General features: G+C 40.5%; 1 protein-coding gene and 1 long non-coding RNA gene across 15 annotated transcripts in view; one reads left to right on the top strand and one right to left on the bottom strand.

The window, feature by feature from the left end:
• The window catches only part of LOC114845886 (cadherin-related family member 1), a 73020-nt gene that overhangs the window by 21285 nt on the left and 32765 nt on the right, over positions 1–18970 (bottom strand). For 11 of the 13 annotated variants that reach the window (XM_055504433.1, XM_055504426.1, XM_055504428.1 and 8 more), the window contains one exon: positions 9869–9963. The exons of 1 other annotated variant lie outside the window; for it this stretch is intronic. The gene's annotated coding sequence lies outside the window, so the exon portion shown is untranslated. Of the gene's footprint in view, positions 1–9868; positions 9964–10099; positions 10171–18970 lie in introns of all 13 variants that reach the window. One more of the 13 variants, XM_055504429.1, reaches the window with a different exon arrangement.
• LOC129603396 (uncharacterized) lies at positions 4817–8699 on the top strand. 2 transcript variants are annotated; one of them, XR_008693204.1, is made up of 4 exons: positions 4817–6070; positions 7867–7934; positions 8040–8100; positions 8220–8699. It is a non-coding gene; the product is annotated as an uncharacterized LOC129603396 (long non-coding RNA). The 2 variants fall into 2 exon arrangements; XR_008693203.1 differs by having other exon boundaries at positions 8040–8699.

The raw sequence follows: 18970 nt of genomic DNA, 5'->3' as shown, positions 1-18970 counted from the left end.
TGTTTACCACTGTGGGGACGGCTATTTAAGGCTCCAAACCTAGTAATTACCCCAACTTTACATATAATGTGGTCCAAGGCATTTTGGTCCACCTGACCCCACCCTCTCACAGACGAGTAGGGAGGCTCTAGTTCATACAGCGCCTCCTTCCCCCGCTTGTCCTTTGATTCCATATTATACATGCCTCATTCAAGATCTCACTTCAAATTTGAAACAACTCGGTGCACTTGAAGTACATTCACTTAGCATGTCAGTTCTGGATTCATGAATTACATCTGAGCAGCTTTTTGTGCGACGTGTGGAGGGCGGAGTCATCGTACGATTGGGGCAAATTTAGAATAACCACTTTCCACTGAAGTAAACCTTCTCACCCCAGCCCCTCCACAGTAAAATTAGAGTATTTAGGTAACTCCACCCTCCTGCTCTGTAATACAGTGCTCTGCCAAAGTAACCATGAGGGGCTCGCAATGCTAAACAGGATGAACACTGTCTGAAAGAGACTGTGTTGTAAAGTCAGGGCACCAAAGAAAAAAACGGAGGCGGCTCAGATTCCCATAAAACCTGAGCTGCTGTGGGTGATAATGATGGCTGAAGAAGAGACATCTAAACACACAGTCAATTATCTCACACCTACAATTCTTGAAGCAGTTTTCATTCATCATTTCAGCGGGTGCCTCAAGCGCATGAGATATTGTTGCACTTGTTTTAAAAAATGTTTAAATTTATTTGTGACATACCACCATTTTTTTTGATGACCATTGTGGTTGGCCACACTGTAAAAGGGAAATGGACGCTCGTTTTCTCTGCATTTAGAAAAAACGGGAAAAGTGTCTCCAAGTTGTGGGCAGAGAGGCTCAAACAGTCTGACCATCACAGCCACCAAAATGTACGAAAACAAAATAAAAGCTGTGAAGACTGAGGTTGCTTAAAAAAAGTACCATTTTTGCATGAAAGTCTAGATGCTCCATACGAGGCGTTCAGAGAAAGTGGGAATAATCAGAACCTGTAAGTTCATGTTTGTGGTTAACAGCCATGTGTTTAGGTTCTGATGCTTTCGCTTTACAGTATGACCCTAAAAGGCTCTATAGAGAGGCATGCAAGCCGACGGCCCCCTTGATCAGCACGAGTTTGCACTGGAACGCGTTATCATTCTGATTGTGACCTCAGCGTTTAGCCACGCTCTACCCATCCCACAAGCTAACATAAAGCATGACTTCTGCTCCAAATTTAGACATTCGTTCTCGTCTGACATAACCTCAATGGCTCATTGTTTTTACTAACTAGCACTGCAGTTTCAGGCAGCGCCTAACTACACAAATAGTGGCTCAGAGGGCAGGGGGAGAGTTTAAGTAAATACTTGTGGTTAGGTCGGCAGGTGGTGCAAAAAAGGATAACAAAGGGTGGTTCTGATTCTAATATATAGGTGTTAACAACATATTTACTTATTGTTTCCCTGTGGGAAAGTAGTGCAGACGGATCCTGCATATCAGTCCTATAAGTCATACAAATACTGTATGCCATGCAATAAAATACACTTAATACACTGTTTGTTAAGTTTCTGTGTTGCTCAAGTATAATGTAACATAGCGAACCTCATAGAAGGCAGACCTACTGTAGGATCCTCAAGTACAAGATGAGCCACCATTTGCATTTTGAATTCAGGTTTGTGAAAGAACAGTCTCCTAAGCCAGATCTGGTTAGAACACTAACAAAAAGCTTCAGTCTTTCCTTACATCAATGCCTTCTTTTGTATTGGCACCAAGCTAGAGCGAAGAGCTCTTTTAAGAAAAAAAAAATGTAGAGCTACTGAATGGGTCGCTCCATTTGTCCCAGTCTGTTGGCTCCGCTCCAAATACACAGTAAGTAAGTGCCTTTCTACTGCCTCTACAAGTCACAATGTAACAGGCATTACAGGAGCAGAGGCATGAGACGGCTCATTAGAAACATTAACAATCACACTGAAATCTCCTCATTTCCCTTAAGATGTGCTGCTGATGCATTTAGCAGTTATGGATTAGTTTCCAGGCTCAAGAATGTAATGACAGGCATTTTGCTTTTTGATGTTTCAGACATTGTGTGAGCACCAACCATGTGATGTTGCATTGTCTAAAGAGTACTACTACTGATGAAGAACAGACGACAGTAGCACAAAGCATCAAAACTGTGGGTTTCCTTCCACCTTTTCACTTATGTCGACACTGACCACAGACTAAATAACTTTGCTCAGTTAAAATAACAACACAGCTCTGTCCTGGGTGCCACACCACAGCTGGCCAGCCTGTAGCTCATAAAAGCACCAAATGAGGATCATATGGTCATTTGTTAGGTTTAATGTTACTAACGTTTATTTCAATGCTTTTTAGCCGGTTGTAAGTGATGATTAAAATAAATCAAGCAGTCCTCAGTGTGGTTTGAAGCTGGGTGGGTACAATCCAAGCTATCCATTAAAGTAAATACATGAATGCATACAGACGGTCAAACTCTTGATTTCTTCTCCTTCCTTTGTTCAGTTTTATTTCTGCCTTCTCTAAATATGACACTGTGAAAAGGAGTCAGCACTGCAGGGAGCCAGCAGCCTTTCCGCACTTTCTTTTCAGACTGGGTCAGCAGGAAGGGAACATTTTCATACCTTTGCTTTGGCCATTTCGTGTAAACAACCTGCTCTTTTTCCAGTGTACAAGGATGTGGTTTTGCACAGTCTGGCTGCAGGGCAGATGAAGGCACAGGTAAAATTCCCCTTCATAAAAATATCTAAGGAGCTAAAATTAAGCTTCTATTAATGGAAGATCCTTATCGGGCCTGTAAATAGTCAAAGGCCGTAGGTAACATTAATACCAAACTTAAAAACAGAGCTTTTGTATATACTGAAATTTCATTTTGAATGATGATGATGATGCATAGGCAGAGCACATGACAAACAACATGGCAGGTTTCCTATTAACTATGCAGGTTCAACATCACTGCTTCAGTGATTGCTGCTCTCTGTGTTTACGGTGGGGGTTACTAGAAAGCAGAGCTTTGTTAGCGTGCACCTGCATGGGCAGCGTCAGGTGTGCATAGTTTGAAACAAAGAACAGGGGAGGTGTACATTATACACACTCACTGGCCTCACAGCTGGGATGGTTCTGGTGTTTTTGGTAACAATCTCCTAATATAGTACCACCATAAAAGACCTATACCCAACATGAGCTCAATAATAAAAATAGAACTTTTAGAACTTAAAAACAGAGAAATTATGACCTGGTAGAATTGCTGACAGTCTGATTGAATTGAACTGCACACGTACCTAATAAAAAGGTCAGTAGGTGTATTTCACCAAAGGCAAGGCAAACTGAACAAGTCTACACATACAATGTCCCTTGCACTTACACAAACTGCTTAGCAGCAGAATGTATAGAACAGGTGGTAAAGTCCATTATTAACATCTGACTACAAGTGAATAGACATGAAAGGTCTCTTCTCGTTGGACAATGGAAGGACAATTTGACAAGGTCCATGTGCGAGGTAAACGTAAATCATTTAAAAACTAACTGTAGCTGGATAAAAAATGTCATTCAGAAACACATTTAAATTAGTTTTGTTTCACCTCCATACAGTACAGTAAGACCTAATCCTAACAAGGCGCTGCTCAGGACCAAGCGTTGCCCAGGCCTTGCATAGCTTTTAAATGACCAGTTGCTGCTGGCAGATAAGTTGGCTCCCATGCTCACCCTTGAATTTTCTCTCCCACAGATGCTGCTAATCAAGCCTCCAGCAGGCTGATGTGTAGCCTGGCGGCCCGTAATCTGATGGCGGCAGCTTGAAGCAGAGGTCTTCGCTGTGGCTTCAGAGCACTTCAGTATGATGTGCCACAAAGCTTTAACTAGTGTTTGGACAGAAGTGAGATAAAATGAAACATGAATGTGATACTGAACTCATAAGGAACAGAAAACAAATGCTAAGGCCAGATGTTATAGACCGTTTAAATCCCATATTTTAGAAGCCAGCAAGAAATATGACACTGATTTCTTTTACAGGTGCAGACTCATATACTGTACAGTGATTGAATGCGATCTTCAAATTTTTAGATATTAAATTTGGAAAATTTAGGCCAAGCTACAATTCTCACAGACATCTTACAGAGAAACCACAGAAAACTCTCTAAAGGCTGAACTGCACCTCGTAAAGGAGATAATTCCTATGTTTGTTTGACTCGCACGTCAAACTGGAGGGAGTAAACACCCACCGTGAGCCTCACGGCACAACTGCAGCCCTTAAACCTGCCTCAAAACTCTCGGTTTATGTGCAAACTTTAAATACTAGTGCCGTCTGCAGCCTTCAATTTAGCTTTGTGAGGAAAACTGAATGTGTCTCGGTTTTACATAGTCAGTGATTTAAAAACAAAAATACAGAAAGAGCCCCAAAAAGGTTAAATCAACCCTCAGATCCAGATAGAAGACTGGGTGACGTTTCCAGACCCACCACAAACAGGAAACCAAATACAGCAGCAGTGCATGTTTCCTGTGTACTACAGAGCAGCACACAGGAAACAAGGTATTAAAGCCTTGACTTTGTAATCACCGTGAAAGGGTTTTTAAATCCTACACATACTAAACACATCATTTTCGTCTCGTTTCAGCATCAGGAGAAGCCCCGGCTCTGTCTAGATCCCCTGTAGAGGTCAGTGTGCTCCAACGTACAGTACGGCACTGGTGGTGGAAACCTGTATTCCAGCAACAACACAGTGAATCATGGACAGTCATGATTCTCACTAACATAGATCCTTAACTTCTCAGAGCGCCTCTGTGTGACCTCCAACACGTTTTATGGTCTAATTTACAGCCTTGCACATGCTCAGATATACAGTGTTGACAGATATATGGGAAACCATGAAGTGACTGTTGAGTTATAGTGATGCCACAAGCTTATAAACAAAGAAAAAAACTAACACTCGATCCCAATGTTGCTCTTTTCCCCCATAAATTCTGAGCATAATTGTGTGACAGGGTGGGTGCACTTGCTGCTAATTCTGATCTTCTCCATTGTGTCAGCCCCAATCTTTCCTGTCTGGGCCATCTGCATGGTTTCTTCAATGATTGTTTCCTGATTTTCTATAGCGAGGAAGTGTGAGGAATTACCTCTTCAAAGGGATGTGTGCCCCACCAGCACTAATCCCCAGTTAATGGCCAGTAGGAGCAATAGACCCCAACAACCTCACATCCTGCACAGGATCCATGTACATAATTCCTTCGCCAGGTTCGAAAACAGTAAGTGCCAATTTGCGAAAATACAAAACCAGCGGTGTTTGCAGAAAGGGAATCTGCATCCTTGAGGTGACATTCCATAAAGGTCTGGGTTAAGTGCAATGGCCTAACGACGTTAGGTGGAAGAACGAAAGCTGCAATCATGATCATTATAAACCACCACCTTTACTGTCAACAAAGCAATTTAAAAAAGGCTCAAGTAGTAATTAGTGATAACGTTCCTTATGGCAGGGTTAAGGCTGCTGAAAAACAGACACAGCTCTCCCTGGTGGCCTCGGGCTGAACCAACAGACCGTAATTGGACTCTCAACCCTCCAATTTACAGAATTAGGGAAAGAAATCAGTCTGTCTTATTCTGGTGATTTGTGCTTTGGACAAACACATTTGACAAGTAAAGCTTAAAGACTGGCAAAAGCCGAGATTCTGTAAAGTAGATCATGTTCAAAAGCACCGCAGTAAAAACCCACTTCCTATTAAACCCAAGTATCAGTACACTTCAGTACTTCATATTTAAATAGTTACTCCTACACAAGCTCAAGTAATTGGGATTAATTTAATGAAACATGGATGTTGGTGCTGCACACATGTAGCGCAGATGCCACTGAGCCTTGGGGAAGTGCAAATACGCCACGTTACTGTCACTGATCTCTCTGGCTGCTTTGCAATGATTTAGCATTTGCTCAAATTATTCAGACATCACAGTTTCCGCCATGTGACCTGTCAGTGCTCATTACAGCCCGGGTGAGTCTGAAGATGTCTGACACAGCGAGGCCAACGGCGGCAGTCGGACGGGTGGAAAACATCAGCATGTTTCATTCAAATTTAAGGTAACGAATTACAAAAATGCTCGTCAAAGTTCATAATTGTTTGAAATTATTCATCAAAATCAGTCTAAAGGAACATGATTAAATGACAGCTGCTGAAATATTTCCAATATTCAGGACAAATAATTTAACATTCCCATCATTCAATACTTTCCATGTGTTATTTATTTATTAATGCATACAGATGAAGATTGGTCTGTTGATTTCATTTATACTGCACATAGTAATTTCTATCTGAGGTTGCAAACACTTTGATTGGTCATTTCTGGATTATTTGTTCCCCTCTTTTATTATTTATGCAGTCAGTGATGGATACAAGACAGTTTTCAGCTAATGGTGGAAGATCTCCCGGCCAAGCTTAGCGAGGAGCCCGTTTATTGGTTGAGACACAAAACGCTGCATCTTTAATCGCCTCACCTTTAGGCTAATTCATAATTTAGAACGTAGAGTTAAGTGTTTAGCTCTTCCTGGTTATGGCCCGCTAAGTGAAATGGTGTGGAAAGTGTGAGGTCATTAACCTGTTACAGGTATGTTCTCTCCTAATATTGGAGATAATACATCCCACCCATTTGTGACAGAAAAGAGGAAGATCTAGTTCACAACAAATCCAATTATTATTTAAAAAAAATTTTTTTTTTAGAATTCTTCATTTTTGAAACGTTTAAAAAGTTAATATAGCTTTTAATATGGAAAGATATCCCTTCTTATCAGGGTGGGATTTCCACACCGCTGCTTGCGGACGAGTAGGAAAAGAGTGCAAGATAATTTTGCATCACTTCAGTGCATATCACAGATTTCTTCAACCTAACCATTCTATTTCTTTGCTATTGTCACTCATATATTTCGCTACAGATAAGACTGCTTTAATTTACCTTTGTCAAACAAATGAAAACTTGTCGCTACATTTTGTTTCACTTGTTATTTCCTTATTAGCAACAACTGCCCTCAATATTAATTTGTACACGTTCCTTTGGCTGGTTGATAATTGTATACAGACGTTAAAACGCGCAAAGATAATAAATTTAGTCTAATTGAACAAAAACTGTAATTAAAGTTTTATTCTAAATATTTAAAACACGCATCACTGATTATTCATTAAATAAAGCATGTATAAATCAATGTGTTCATCTAAAAAATTTAAATATAAACGTGTTTCTGTCTCAGCTCAAGGAGGATGAAAAGTTAAAAACTCAAATAAAACAACTGAAACTCTGTAATTTTAAAAAGATAAATGTATTTAACTTTATGAATTCAGTTATTCTGCTATTTCAATTATTGCAGATTATCTGGCTCCTTGTATTTTCTGTCTTCCCTACCTCATTTGTTTCTGTAATATATGTGACTGCATTCATGACACTCTGTTTGACTCGGCACAGACGAGGCCATAACTCCTGATGTTTATCGATCCTTCAGCCTCTGTTGAATTTATTTCTACAAGTCTATACAAATCTGTTTCTGTGCAGCCTATTGTACCAGAGGGGTTAATGTATTATACAAAGTGTTCAGATCAGGGATTAGATTTTCCCCCAATTCCATCAGTCAATTCTCTGTGCTCTCCAGGGCATTCATCATTTTGACAGTTGCAGATAAGGCAATTATTTTCCTCGAGCAACTACAAAATGTAGACAAGTGCTTCTGTGACAGTGTGTCTGTTTGAGGGGGGAACACAAATATTATTCCACCAGTCACTGATGGCACATATTGCTTGCTGCAAAGTGATATCCTCTGTAACACAAAAGAAACAGATGTTGTGAGCATTTGTGTGTCCAAGTGCACTTCAGCGTTTCGTCTTTTTACAGCAAATTGAAGCTCCACGCTGCAGTTCAACAAGACGTTTGTTGTACAGGCCTTGTTTTCTGCTGCCGCAGTAAATATTCACTCTGTAATGTAGACCATGATTGTTTTGACGATATTACTCGGATGTTGAAATTGTCATTAAATACACTGACAGTTAATTTATTTTCCAAATTAGCTTCGAAGCAGCTGCAAAAACACAACCAGTGTTGTAGTATTATACTATGGATTATTTCCAGGTAACAAAACATTAATTTATACATATCAATGTAAAATGCATAATATAAATCCTGCATATTATAGGTACAGTTCTACTAGCTGTAGCTGTAATCTCATAAAAGTTTTTCCCTTTACTCAGAGTGAAGCCAAAGCACCCAGTGTCCGCCCTGCTGTCCCGAGCATTTGTTCCTTCAGCGGGACTGCACACGTACGTAAAAGCAGCATCACTGCAAACGAGTGCTGTATGAGGCTGAGTGGTGTCTGTGATCTCCTCTCTAAACCCTGGGGGGCAGCAGAAGACCTTCATTTCTAAACGAGCGGAGCTGCTTAGGGCTGACTTAACACCGCTGTCAACTACCGCTGCGGCTCATGGCAGGACACGAGTCAGGTTGCTAATAAAACCTTGCAAAATAAATAAACATTTGGTCTGAAGAACAAACGAAAGGAATGTGTTTTGAGATCTGACAGTTGTTTTTACAAATGCACACAATCTACTGTAACTAAAGAAATGTGAATTCATATTTATATATTTAATAAATACAGACAGTTTTTACTCGACTGTAAGATTATTGTGTGATTGTCAACAATATGGATTTTTCTGTCATTGCATAAAACCATAAGAGCCAAACAATTATAAGAGATATGTGTAATGTTAATCTGTGTGTGTTAACCAAAACAAAGACATACCATCCTTAAGTGCAGCCTTGGTGGATTATGCTCTTTAGATGCCGTGATACCGTTCATATTGGTATTACAAGTGTGCACACTGTTTGCCAATTTTCAAATAGTGGGTGTCGCTGTCTGAAGCTGGGAGTTAATAAAGTTGAGAGAGCAGCGGGAGGATGACGTTAGACTGAGCTCAGGTCTGTCATCGGATCAAAGTGGGAACTTGTTCTCCCATCGCTGTCAGCACGTTTTAATGATTGTTGAGCCGGGCCAAACTGTTCCTCCCTAAAACTTTCCCAGACCAAGTTCCTGACAGATTCATAGCTTAATAATTAACTTACACTTTATTTTTCTGAATCAAGGTTAAACACAGTCGACATTTCTCTTTACCCAAATTAAACAAAAACACTTTAACCTAAAATCCTCTAACAAATGTTAATAAATTTTGACTGGACGAGGAAACATTTTTACTGTAATAACATTGCAAAATGCAAGAATAGAAGACATTAAAGCTAAATGTGACAATGAGCTCTTTACAATATTGGAATATTTGTTAAAACACGACTGTCCACCCCTGCTTGTGATGCATCATGTTATTAATCTTGTGAGCTGAGATTAAACCACTAATTAACTAACACAAATTATGTAAGAGGAAAAGTACCTCTGACTAAGGTTCACTTGGTACAAAAACAATAATCCACTCTTTCCTAAATTATAACTTTCAACAGCAGAATTACTAATAATTATTTACAGTTACTCTCTGTCGGTTAAGAGCATGCAGTGCAGGAAAAATTAGTCAAACAGTTAAAGGCCAGTACATGAGACTAAAATTATAATTCAAATGACAAAAACTGTGCCGTTAGTGGAGTGACAAAGGTTTCATGAGGCCATCTGAGCTGAGCTGCTGTGACAATAATTCAAACACAGAAAGAAGGCCAAGGCCTTTATGGGGAGTGCCACCCATATATTGACTGCTCATCATAACAGCCCTCATGCTGTAGGCTGGATTATAAATCCCATTTCTAAAAGATATATTATCCCCTGTGTCACTCTTTCACCTAAACTCGTTTGATTTGGTTGTAGTTAAAAATCCACATAGGCCCCAAACTTAAATTAGCTTACCCCTCTTTGTGTGAACGTGTCCTACGAGCCTGCAAGTCTGACAGGATGCAAGGCGCATGTAAAGGATGAAGTGGCTGGTGGAGGCTGGTATAGGGCTGAATAGCAGTTTCAGGGGGAGAAGAGAGAGAGAGTGAAAAAGATCAGTCAACAGATGAGAACAGAATCCAAGCAGAACCGGGGATCAGCCCCTGCGACTGTCCCAAACAGACTTCTGCCCTGATAGAAACTCACCAGTGAAGTAAACGGATCACGATAAGTCATTCATAGGCTTCCCAAGTTTAATAGATGATTGACATGGAGATCTAAAAATAAAAGATCACCTTGCTGTTTACAATCTCAATATTTAAAAAAAAGCCTCAGACACGCTGTTCCTTCAGACACAAACACTTTGTTCTACCTAATGTTTCTACACTGTCTTTGCATCAAGAATATATTTACATTTGTCCTGCATGGATTGTGCTGAAACTATTACTGTGTCTGCAGTGACTTATGGTAAGTTTACAGTTCGTGCTGCAGAGCACAAACAGATAGAGCGTACACACTTACCTGCGGAACGAGCTAAACACAATCGCACCACTGCATATGCACAACACACATCGCCCTTCAGAGCCATTGATTCTGTTTTGAATAGTGTATTTTCTCCTCAGTCTAGATAGTCTTGCTACTGCCCATGCTGTTAGTGCGCCAGGCGTTTTCAAACTCTTTACATCCATTACATTCCACTAGGTAAATACCTAATGCTGGAAACATTTGTCAATGTATGCGCCTGGCTGAACAGAATAGATTATTGGAGGCTGAGTAAAATACACTGCATTTCCAAACAGCACTATGCCTGTGACATATTAAAAACTTCACACCAGGCTCTGTGCATTTTCACCCTGAACTGAGGATGCACTGTAAGTATTTCAACGCTTGCTAAAATAATAAGCAAACATTCTTACTAAGGTAAATGGGTTTCAAATAATACAAATGAGTAAGCTTTTTTGCCCTTTATCAACTAGCGCCATTATCAGAATATCTTGGAGGAAAGGGAAAGGGACAGACAGCAAGATCCCATTTATTCTAAGTTTAAGCATGTTCAACCACCAACAATCCCAAAAAAGAGTTAACAATCAAGATTGTTATATTTGTGTTACATTTACAATCAAATTAAGACTAATGCCTTATAATGTATGAACACTCATTGTTAAAAGGCAAGATGAAAATATCTATATCTATTATAAATCTTAGTTGATACAACCTGTTGCAGAAAAAGTTCTGAAGTTATTAAAACATCCAAAATGGGTTTAACCAGCTCATCTTGGAGCCTATCAAATAATAATGTGAAAAGGACCAACATCAGTCCTATGAAATGGATTAGCTGGTCTCTAAATTATCTTGTGTGCATGAGTCCACAAAACGTTAGTTATGCAAAACAATGTTTTTTTGTTTTTTTTTACTGAAGTAGCTTTTACCAGTAATAATATCCACAGAAACACGTTAAGTGTTGTGCTTTTGTGATCTTTGGTAACTGATAGAGAATGGGACTCCTGTGGCAGAGCCTCTTCAACAGGCACAATAAAAAGCAGGCGCTCCGAGTGGACAGGGCTGATGTTGTCTCTCTTATTTGGGTGCATTTCTTTTCACTCCTTCAATATTCCATTCCTGGTTCTGCTCCGAAGGTTTGTCTATTGTGGAGCGCTGAATGGGAGCGCGCAGAAGCGTCTCTGCTTCCGTTAATTAGGGCTTTTTGCCGCTTCCGCTCCTTGAGGAGTCAAAGTTTAAGCAGTGAGGGTATAAAAAAAGCTCATTCCCTCCATTGTGGCTTCAAAGACACGAAACGGTATAGTTTACCACTGCTTGGAGTTCAGGTTGTCACAGTGCAGGAGAGGCTGGCTTAGGAAAGTGAGACTTTGTTATGGAAACCTGTAGGACTGTGTTTACTGTAGATTGAAACTTATATTATCACTTAACTAACGAAGGCGTGAATGGTTAGCGTTTATTCCACTGCATCTGATCTTGAAGTTCACGTAGAGGTAAAAGCAAGGGGACATTCCAAGGACTATTATATGCATACTGACAGGAGCCCCCACTTGTCTTTACACATGAAATGACCAATTGTTCGTAAAGCCTTAAGTGACGCTGAAGGAAAAGGCAAAAAAAAAAGGTCCCGGGGTCTGTTATGACATGTGGCTACGGGTGTCCCTTTATACCTTGAGATTCCCTTTGCCTCATTAGTTAACACACTTTCTTAGTTTTGAACAATACCTTAGCTTGAGTTCTCCCAGCAGAAATCCCCCCGCTCAGTCGATATGTCCAGGGCCTGCAGCGGAGTTTTAGAGAGAAGGCCCTTTCCCCCCTGTCCTAACAGCTTTAATACTTGTAATTATCTCTTGCTGGGGGAGGCTGGAAATTGGATTAGGGTGGTGAGTCTCAGCTGAATGAATTACCTCCATCTCCCCACTTGGTGGGCCACACACTGATAAAGTGCGGAAAAACGGATTTGGATTCAGCCTTACCATTCATGGCTTCCTTGTGGAAAAATGAAATTTTCCAACAGAAGGGGCCAGTGTGCCAGCAGTATCGGTCCACAGCATGTTTCATCTGCTCCTGCTCTTCTGGAAATGCAATTACCTGCGTTATCGAGGCCTAAATGGTGACAGTTTGGCAGGGGAGCAGTTACACCTGCCAAATGCATCTTTCGACAGTATTTTTGTTGCATTCAGAATTCTTTCACTTTGAAATTATTTCCCATTATTCACCTGTCAGACGTAAAACAATCTGCCGGTTTGTTTGCAGGTAGAATGACAGAAAGAAGCAGGAAAATGAGATATACAACAGTAACTATCCTTATATGATTAAATTTGTCATGCGGTGGCATTTTACTTGTGTTACGTGTTATTTATCCTGCATTATTCTGTCAACGATAAATAAAGTAAAAAAATTTGGGTAAGCCCAAATATAGTGACTGCATGTCACATTTTCTAAAAAGCTGAGAAGCATAAATATAAAGTAAACAACAGATCATACAGCAATAGCTTACAGTATGTCTGTCCTAACTGGAATATAGGTTTATACTAAAATATTTAACATCCACTCCACTAATGCCCTACTGTCTCTCTCGGAAGAGTAAAGCTCTATGAAATCAATATCTAAGGTTTGCCACTGTAGACAAAAAAATAAATGTAAATAAACTGCTGGATTTTATAATCCAGACCTTCAAAAGTCTGTCAATTTCATGTTCTGTGCACATCAATTTACAAGTTAAATGGTTTGAAATTAGGCTGTTATTACAAATCATCAAACATTCTCCTAAATGTTGTGTTGAAATGAGGAAAATTACCTCTGACTAAGCCGAACTGAGGACATAACGCTGTGAAGGGAAGTTAAAGACGTTCGCTTAATTTGGAACGGTGCCAACTTGGTTTCCCCGTTGTTCATTAAACAGTGGTTTAAATTTGGTTTCATATCTAATTTCCCGCTGTGTCATTGTAAGGAATCAGATCAAACAGAGGACAAACTAGCCCTATATACCCAGCGCTGACTATCAGACACCCCCCTCGTCCTTTCCACTTCCCATTCTTTTAACCCCCCACTGAGCACAATCCTTGAAGGTAGATAAAAAGAACAACAAAAGATAATTAAATCTAAAAAAGGAGGGAAAAATCTCCGCTTTCTCACTCAAACAGTTGGGGATAGATTTCAGCACAGTGAGGGTTTGGCTAATTTATACAAAAACCTGATGGGAGTCCTTCAACATTTACACTCCGCCTGGGATGTGGATGGGTGAGGACGATATTCAGCTTTCTTTAATTGTTGTTATATGTGCCTATTTTTACTGCCTTACCTTATGGCACGTCCTGGCACAAAAGAAAAATGTATTTTCATTTGTACGAGTGCCAGATAACCTAAAGTAAAATTCACAGTAATTTATGGTGAGATTATCAATTTACAGCTCTGTCATTATCAGAGGGGCAAAGACTGCTTTGACGTGCCTTGTTGTTCCAACTCAAACCTGCATCCCATCGGTGACAAATCTGAAATTATAATACAGTAATGCTTCACATAGACCCAGCTATTTAGGTGTAAATTTAATATTCATTGCTTTTGCAGCTTGGTTGGTTTTAAGGTGCTATCACCCTTATCCACCCCCCTCCCAAGCCCACCCATTCCCCAACATCGCAGCCATCTACACTCCTATATCCACCAAACAGGGGCGAACGGTAGTCACTGGGACAGACGTGCACGCTCACACATCCAGTCGTCTCTTTGTCCCTCCCTCCTTCACTCATTTCCCTCCATTCTCTTTCTCTGGCTGCGTCTCCGTCCCCCATCAGTCTCCCTGTCCTTGTTTTTGATCTTCAAATGCTGGTAGGGATAATGACTACAAATCAGGGATGAAGGTGAGTGATCACAATGTGGCCCACCCATCCCAGCTGGCCTTTTTACTCCCCTCATATGATGCATCTTCCTGACTCTTTCTGAGAACCCACTGAACTGCGCTGTGAGGGTTTCATATGAAGTCCACGGTGTGATGAAAACCCACCGGCCCAGTGTTTAAGGCTCAAACTGCCTTGATTCTAAATTAGCAGCACAGAAACAATTAACTTGTGTTATAACTGCACAGTAAACACATTTCAGGTATAGTCACTGGCACGTACACGTCAAATTAAAAACACAACTTCAAGAGCACAACTTCTTTTTTCTGTTTAGATGTCAGATTAAAAAGTGTCCCCGCACCAGGAGTCCTATCCTTTCACTTCATAAGTTTCTAATGGGCAGTTTGGATGATTCATGCCAATCAAACATCTGTTCTGTAGTCTCCTTGTCAAGAGGAGCACCTGTTGACCTCTACCTGACCTCTGGTGATAAGCAATGCGGTGGGAGAGAGGGAACGAGGTTTCTTGTTTCAAGCAGGAGGACAGAGAAAACCTGAAAGAGGCAGTTTTATGACCACTGTTTACCTTGGTGGAGTCCTGCCTCTTTTCCTCTTTTTTTTTTTCTTAATGTGCCCGGCAAAAAAATGTTTCACTAGGGAGCAGGAGGTGAAATTTTTCTCATCCAAATGGATGGCAATTTCCCACCATTTAGCACCTGAAGGTAATTAGCTTGAAGAGATTGCGGAGTGAGAAACACGTTCATGGAACATTAACTCTCGTACATTCTCCAGTTGCAGGGAATTAATAGGAAAGATTAAAGTTTAAAGAGAGCAAATGCCATTACCATACAAGCCACCTCTCTGTGGCACCATCTTGGGCTAACTTTTCTCCCTTTTATAATAAGTCTGCATTTCAGGATGGCATCAGGGTCCAGATTAAAATAGCAGGTAATAAGTGGTGGAAATTAGACCATTTTTTTCCTATAGAGTTGTATATAAGACAACGTGAAGTCTTTTTTTCTCTGTAACAGCATCCTGCCTACTTTCTAAACCATCTCATGTACAGTAATAATGAACTTTGCAAGCTTTCCCTCTGCTGAAATGCAAACCCCAATTGGATAAAGCCGCTCATAGTAAGTTATCTCTATCTCCCGTTCTAGCTACTGTACTGTATGGTCTGTAATCTATATTCAGGTATCTACAGTTAAATATTACTTTTGTGATCATGAATGTAAAGTATATCATGTCAGTGCACAACTCTGCCTGCTTAGTCTTGGGGTTACAAAGTTAACTATGGTAGGGAACAGTGTTGTGAAGATTATCAAAACCACAAGACAAATTGTACCTTCATATTTAAAAGCTGAAAGAAATTAAATTGAGACATGGTGGAATTCATTGCCCAGAAAATCCAATTCTACTATCTGATTTGAAAAGTCCAGTCCTCCAAGCTCTCGAAAATCTATTTTCCACATTTTAATACCCTGCATAACAGTCCTCATAATTCATTCGAGTGTGTTAAGCACAGTTTTATTAGATCTGAAACAAATTTTGGTGGGGGATCCTATAGGCCATTAACCATGGAGTAATTTTATCCTTGTTTCCTTAATGATGCCATAATGGCAAGTGAATTTCTTAACTAAAGACCAAAGAACATTTTGAAGGTCAGCTTCATCTGCAGACTCCTTCATGCGCTTCTCTGAAAGATTGGAAAAGTCGGAGATTTTTGAAGAGTCATTAATAACGCTAAAGCTGAAGGCCTATTTGCATTCTCGCTTTCTACCTCTTAATGTTACAGTCTCTTCCTGCTCTTTCTCTCCTTTTCCCTGCTTCCTTCTGTTTTGCAGCGTCTCTCATGCAGAAAGAATGGACTGCTGAACGAGAGGGTAAAAATGGCAACGCAGTGACATACAGATCCCAGATGTGGTGCCTCAATAATTTAAATTTTATGCCTTTGTTATCACTTTAATCATTTTCTTTATTCGTTTTGTCTCAGCGATCAGAGAAACAGTTGATAGACCTAAATGCCATGGGAACAATTTTTATTTGGTGTACGGTACAAAGTCTAATTAGAATTAGAATTTTGCTGAGCCTTGAAATGGTTGGTACTTTATCCTGATCGCCTTAGATATTGTTCGAAGTCAGTCATTTGTCATAGCAGGGCATGCTGGGAAGGCTGCTGCTAATCAAGGCTCCATCTTCTCCACTCTTTTTCTGCTGCCATTGCACCTCTGTCCAAATAAATGCTGTTGGGTTAAGGATGAATGCCGTCTTGGCTCTGACACTGAATCTTAAGGGAGCACGGGGATGCAGCTCTCATGCCATGTTAAACCAAACAACTTTTAGAAGAATTAAAACAATACAAACTTTAAGGTTGTAGTTCTTTAGCAGTATAGATTATATTTTTTATCATTATTATTTAAACTTTTCTGGGACAAGGACTGTCCCTTAGCAATACTTGTTTATGTGATTAAGCTAAGACAGATGTGTGCTAATTGAAATGAATGCTGTGTTTGTGGCAATGTCTCTGCAAGGTTACTGATCCTTCCAGTGGGTACCCCCCTGTAAAATGACACACCTCTGAGCACGGCCGCTCCACCCCCTGAAGATTACCCACATAAATAAATTAGACCCAGGGACAAAAGAGCACACACTCCCATGTGAAACCTCACTGCTAGTGATGGAGGCCACGGGCAGTGGCGTTTTTGTCATTGTCTATCAGGGACAGAGGCGCCCCAGAACTGCACAGACATTTTATCCCCCAGGTGAGCTGAGGGTCTTTAAAAAACGAGCATTGACATTTAGAAATGTACCGATGAATGGCTTTCACGCGGCCATATCCCAATGCCTTGGTGGCACTGTCCACACTGACACCAGAGCTGATGTTTAGGAGTGCCAGATTGAGTGAATCTGCCAGAGCGAGAAACCTCTCTCAAGACCTTAAGCATTTATTTGCCCTTAGGTAAAGACCCCTGGCTGCTTCACAGTGTGGGACAAAAAACTGGTACTGCATGAAATGCCTTTACAGTATTTAAACACTAACAGAGACTGAAGCAGGTTTCTTTTGGTATCTGCTTCTGCAAGATGACTATGCAAACTAAGGTAGAATAATTAAAGAAATGATGCACGTTGCTTTCATCATCTAAAATAGAGTCATTTTTAAACTAATTATCTGACACTATGTAGTGTACATACACAGACACACATCTAATGCAAACCTCAAAAGGTTTACCCGGTTCAGATCAGCTCACACGAAGAATTGCCTGGAAGCCACAACCTCCCTTGGGCACCTCTCTTCCAAATGTTCAGAAATTACCTTCAGTGGAAAAAGACCTAACATGGCAAAATGTGCCTTTAATAGCCAAAGACATTTTCTTTTTCAGCAACAAGTTTAATTGGACAGAAGTAGAATTCACTTTGAACGGGCAGAAAAAAAATAAATCGCTGTGACAAGATGATCGATTACCTGTAACTCTACCTGACACAGAAATTAGGGTTTTTTAATGATGGGCTGCCTCTTCTTGGACATGAAATTCAAATGCTCTCCCAAAGTCTACCTTCAGCCATCACTTGTCTCTCGCGCTTGTACGCTCCAAACGCAGGCACTTTGTCTTTGTCACCGGAGAAAGGACATTGTTATTACCGACATGCCTTTGTATTAACCAATTTCATTCCTCTACAAGTAACATCTCATTGCTTTCACTGATGCTGCTTGCTCACATTTATTCCCAGCACAAGAAAATCCTTTTAGAAATTTTGTGAAAACAAAAAATCCTATGTACATTTATGTACTGTTGGCTGTTCAGTATTGTAAAGAAGAAAGTCACCTGATAGGATTTTTTTTTAAGTAAATTATCCTTTAAAAAAACAGACGCCTATCTACAGTATAGTGCGGTGCTGACTGTATAGAATCAGTGATCAGGTACAGACTTTCCTTCCTATGTATTTAATATATTTTGACACTAAAATAACCATCCATGAAGGGGCACTCATTTACACTTCATAAAATCCACATATTTCTCATTTATGACCGTAAGATCTGCTTAATGTGACACTTTTCCTGATCAAATTATAAGATGAAGTGTGTCAGAGGAGTTGTGAGGCTTACAGTCTGGGCGATAAGGAGTGGGTGGTGGTGGTGGTGGTGGGGGGGGGGGGGGGGGGGGGGGGGGGGGGGGGGGGGCTGTGTTGTTTGCACCTCGGTCGCCTGTGAGAGTAGTGATGCAGCTCCCAGCCAGCTGTCCACATGGCTGGATGTATTGATCCAGGTATCATTGCTAGATCATCACTATATAGACTCAGCAGCACAGAGAGCCGAGACGCTGACTGACTGAGCTGACGGGAGCTCACTGACTGAATTACTGCCTAGACGAAAAAGCCCAGATCCTGCACCCTGGATAAACGACAGCAGTCTCCAGACCAGGGCCAGTCTCAGCGGATCCAGGGGTCTTTATCACAAATACAATTCTTCACCTCATAGAAACGTAAAGGATTAGCTTAAACATGATTTTTAAATGGCAAAAAACTATTCTTTGGTTGCACAACACTTGAAATAGGTAGATATTTTATGCTAGGAGCTTGAAAACCTTATCTATTTTTTATTTCTACTGGCTTTGCGTAATCATTCCCATCCACATTAGCAAGCTCTCCAACACGCAGTGCTGACAGTGCTAAAAGAGTAAAGACAGGACATGCAATAAGAGAAGCAAATTACCCAGGACACGCGAGGTACGGTTCTCCAAGAGCAG

The sequence above is a fragment of the Betta splendens genome, chromosome 19, assembly GCF_900634795.4.
Source record: "Betta splendens chromosome 19, fBetSpl5.4, whole genome shotgun sequence".
In the NCBI taxonomy this organism is placed as follows: domain Eukaryota; kingdom Metazoa; phylum Chordata; class Actinopteri; order Anabantiformes; family Osphronemidae; genus Betta; species Betta splendens.
This window is presented reverse-complemented; position numbering and strand designations above follow the sequence as displayed.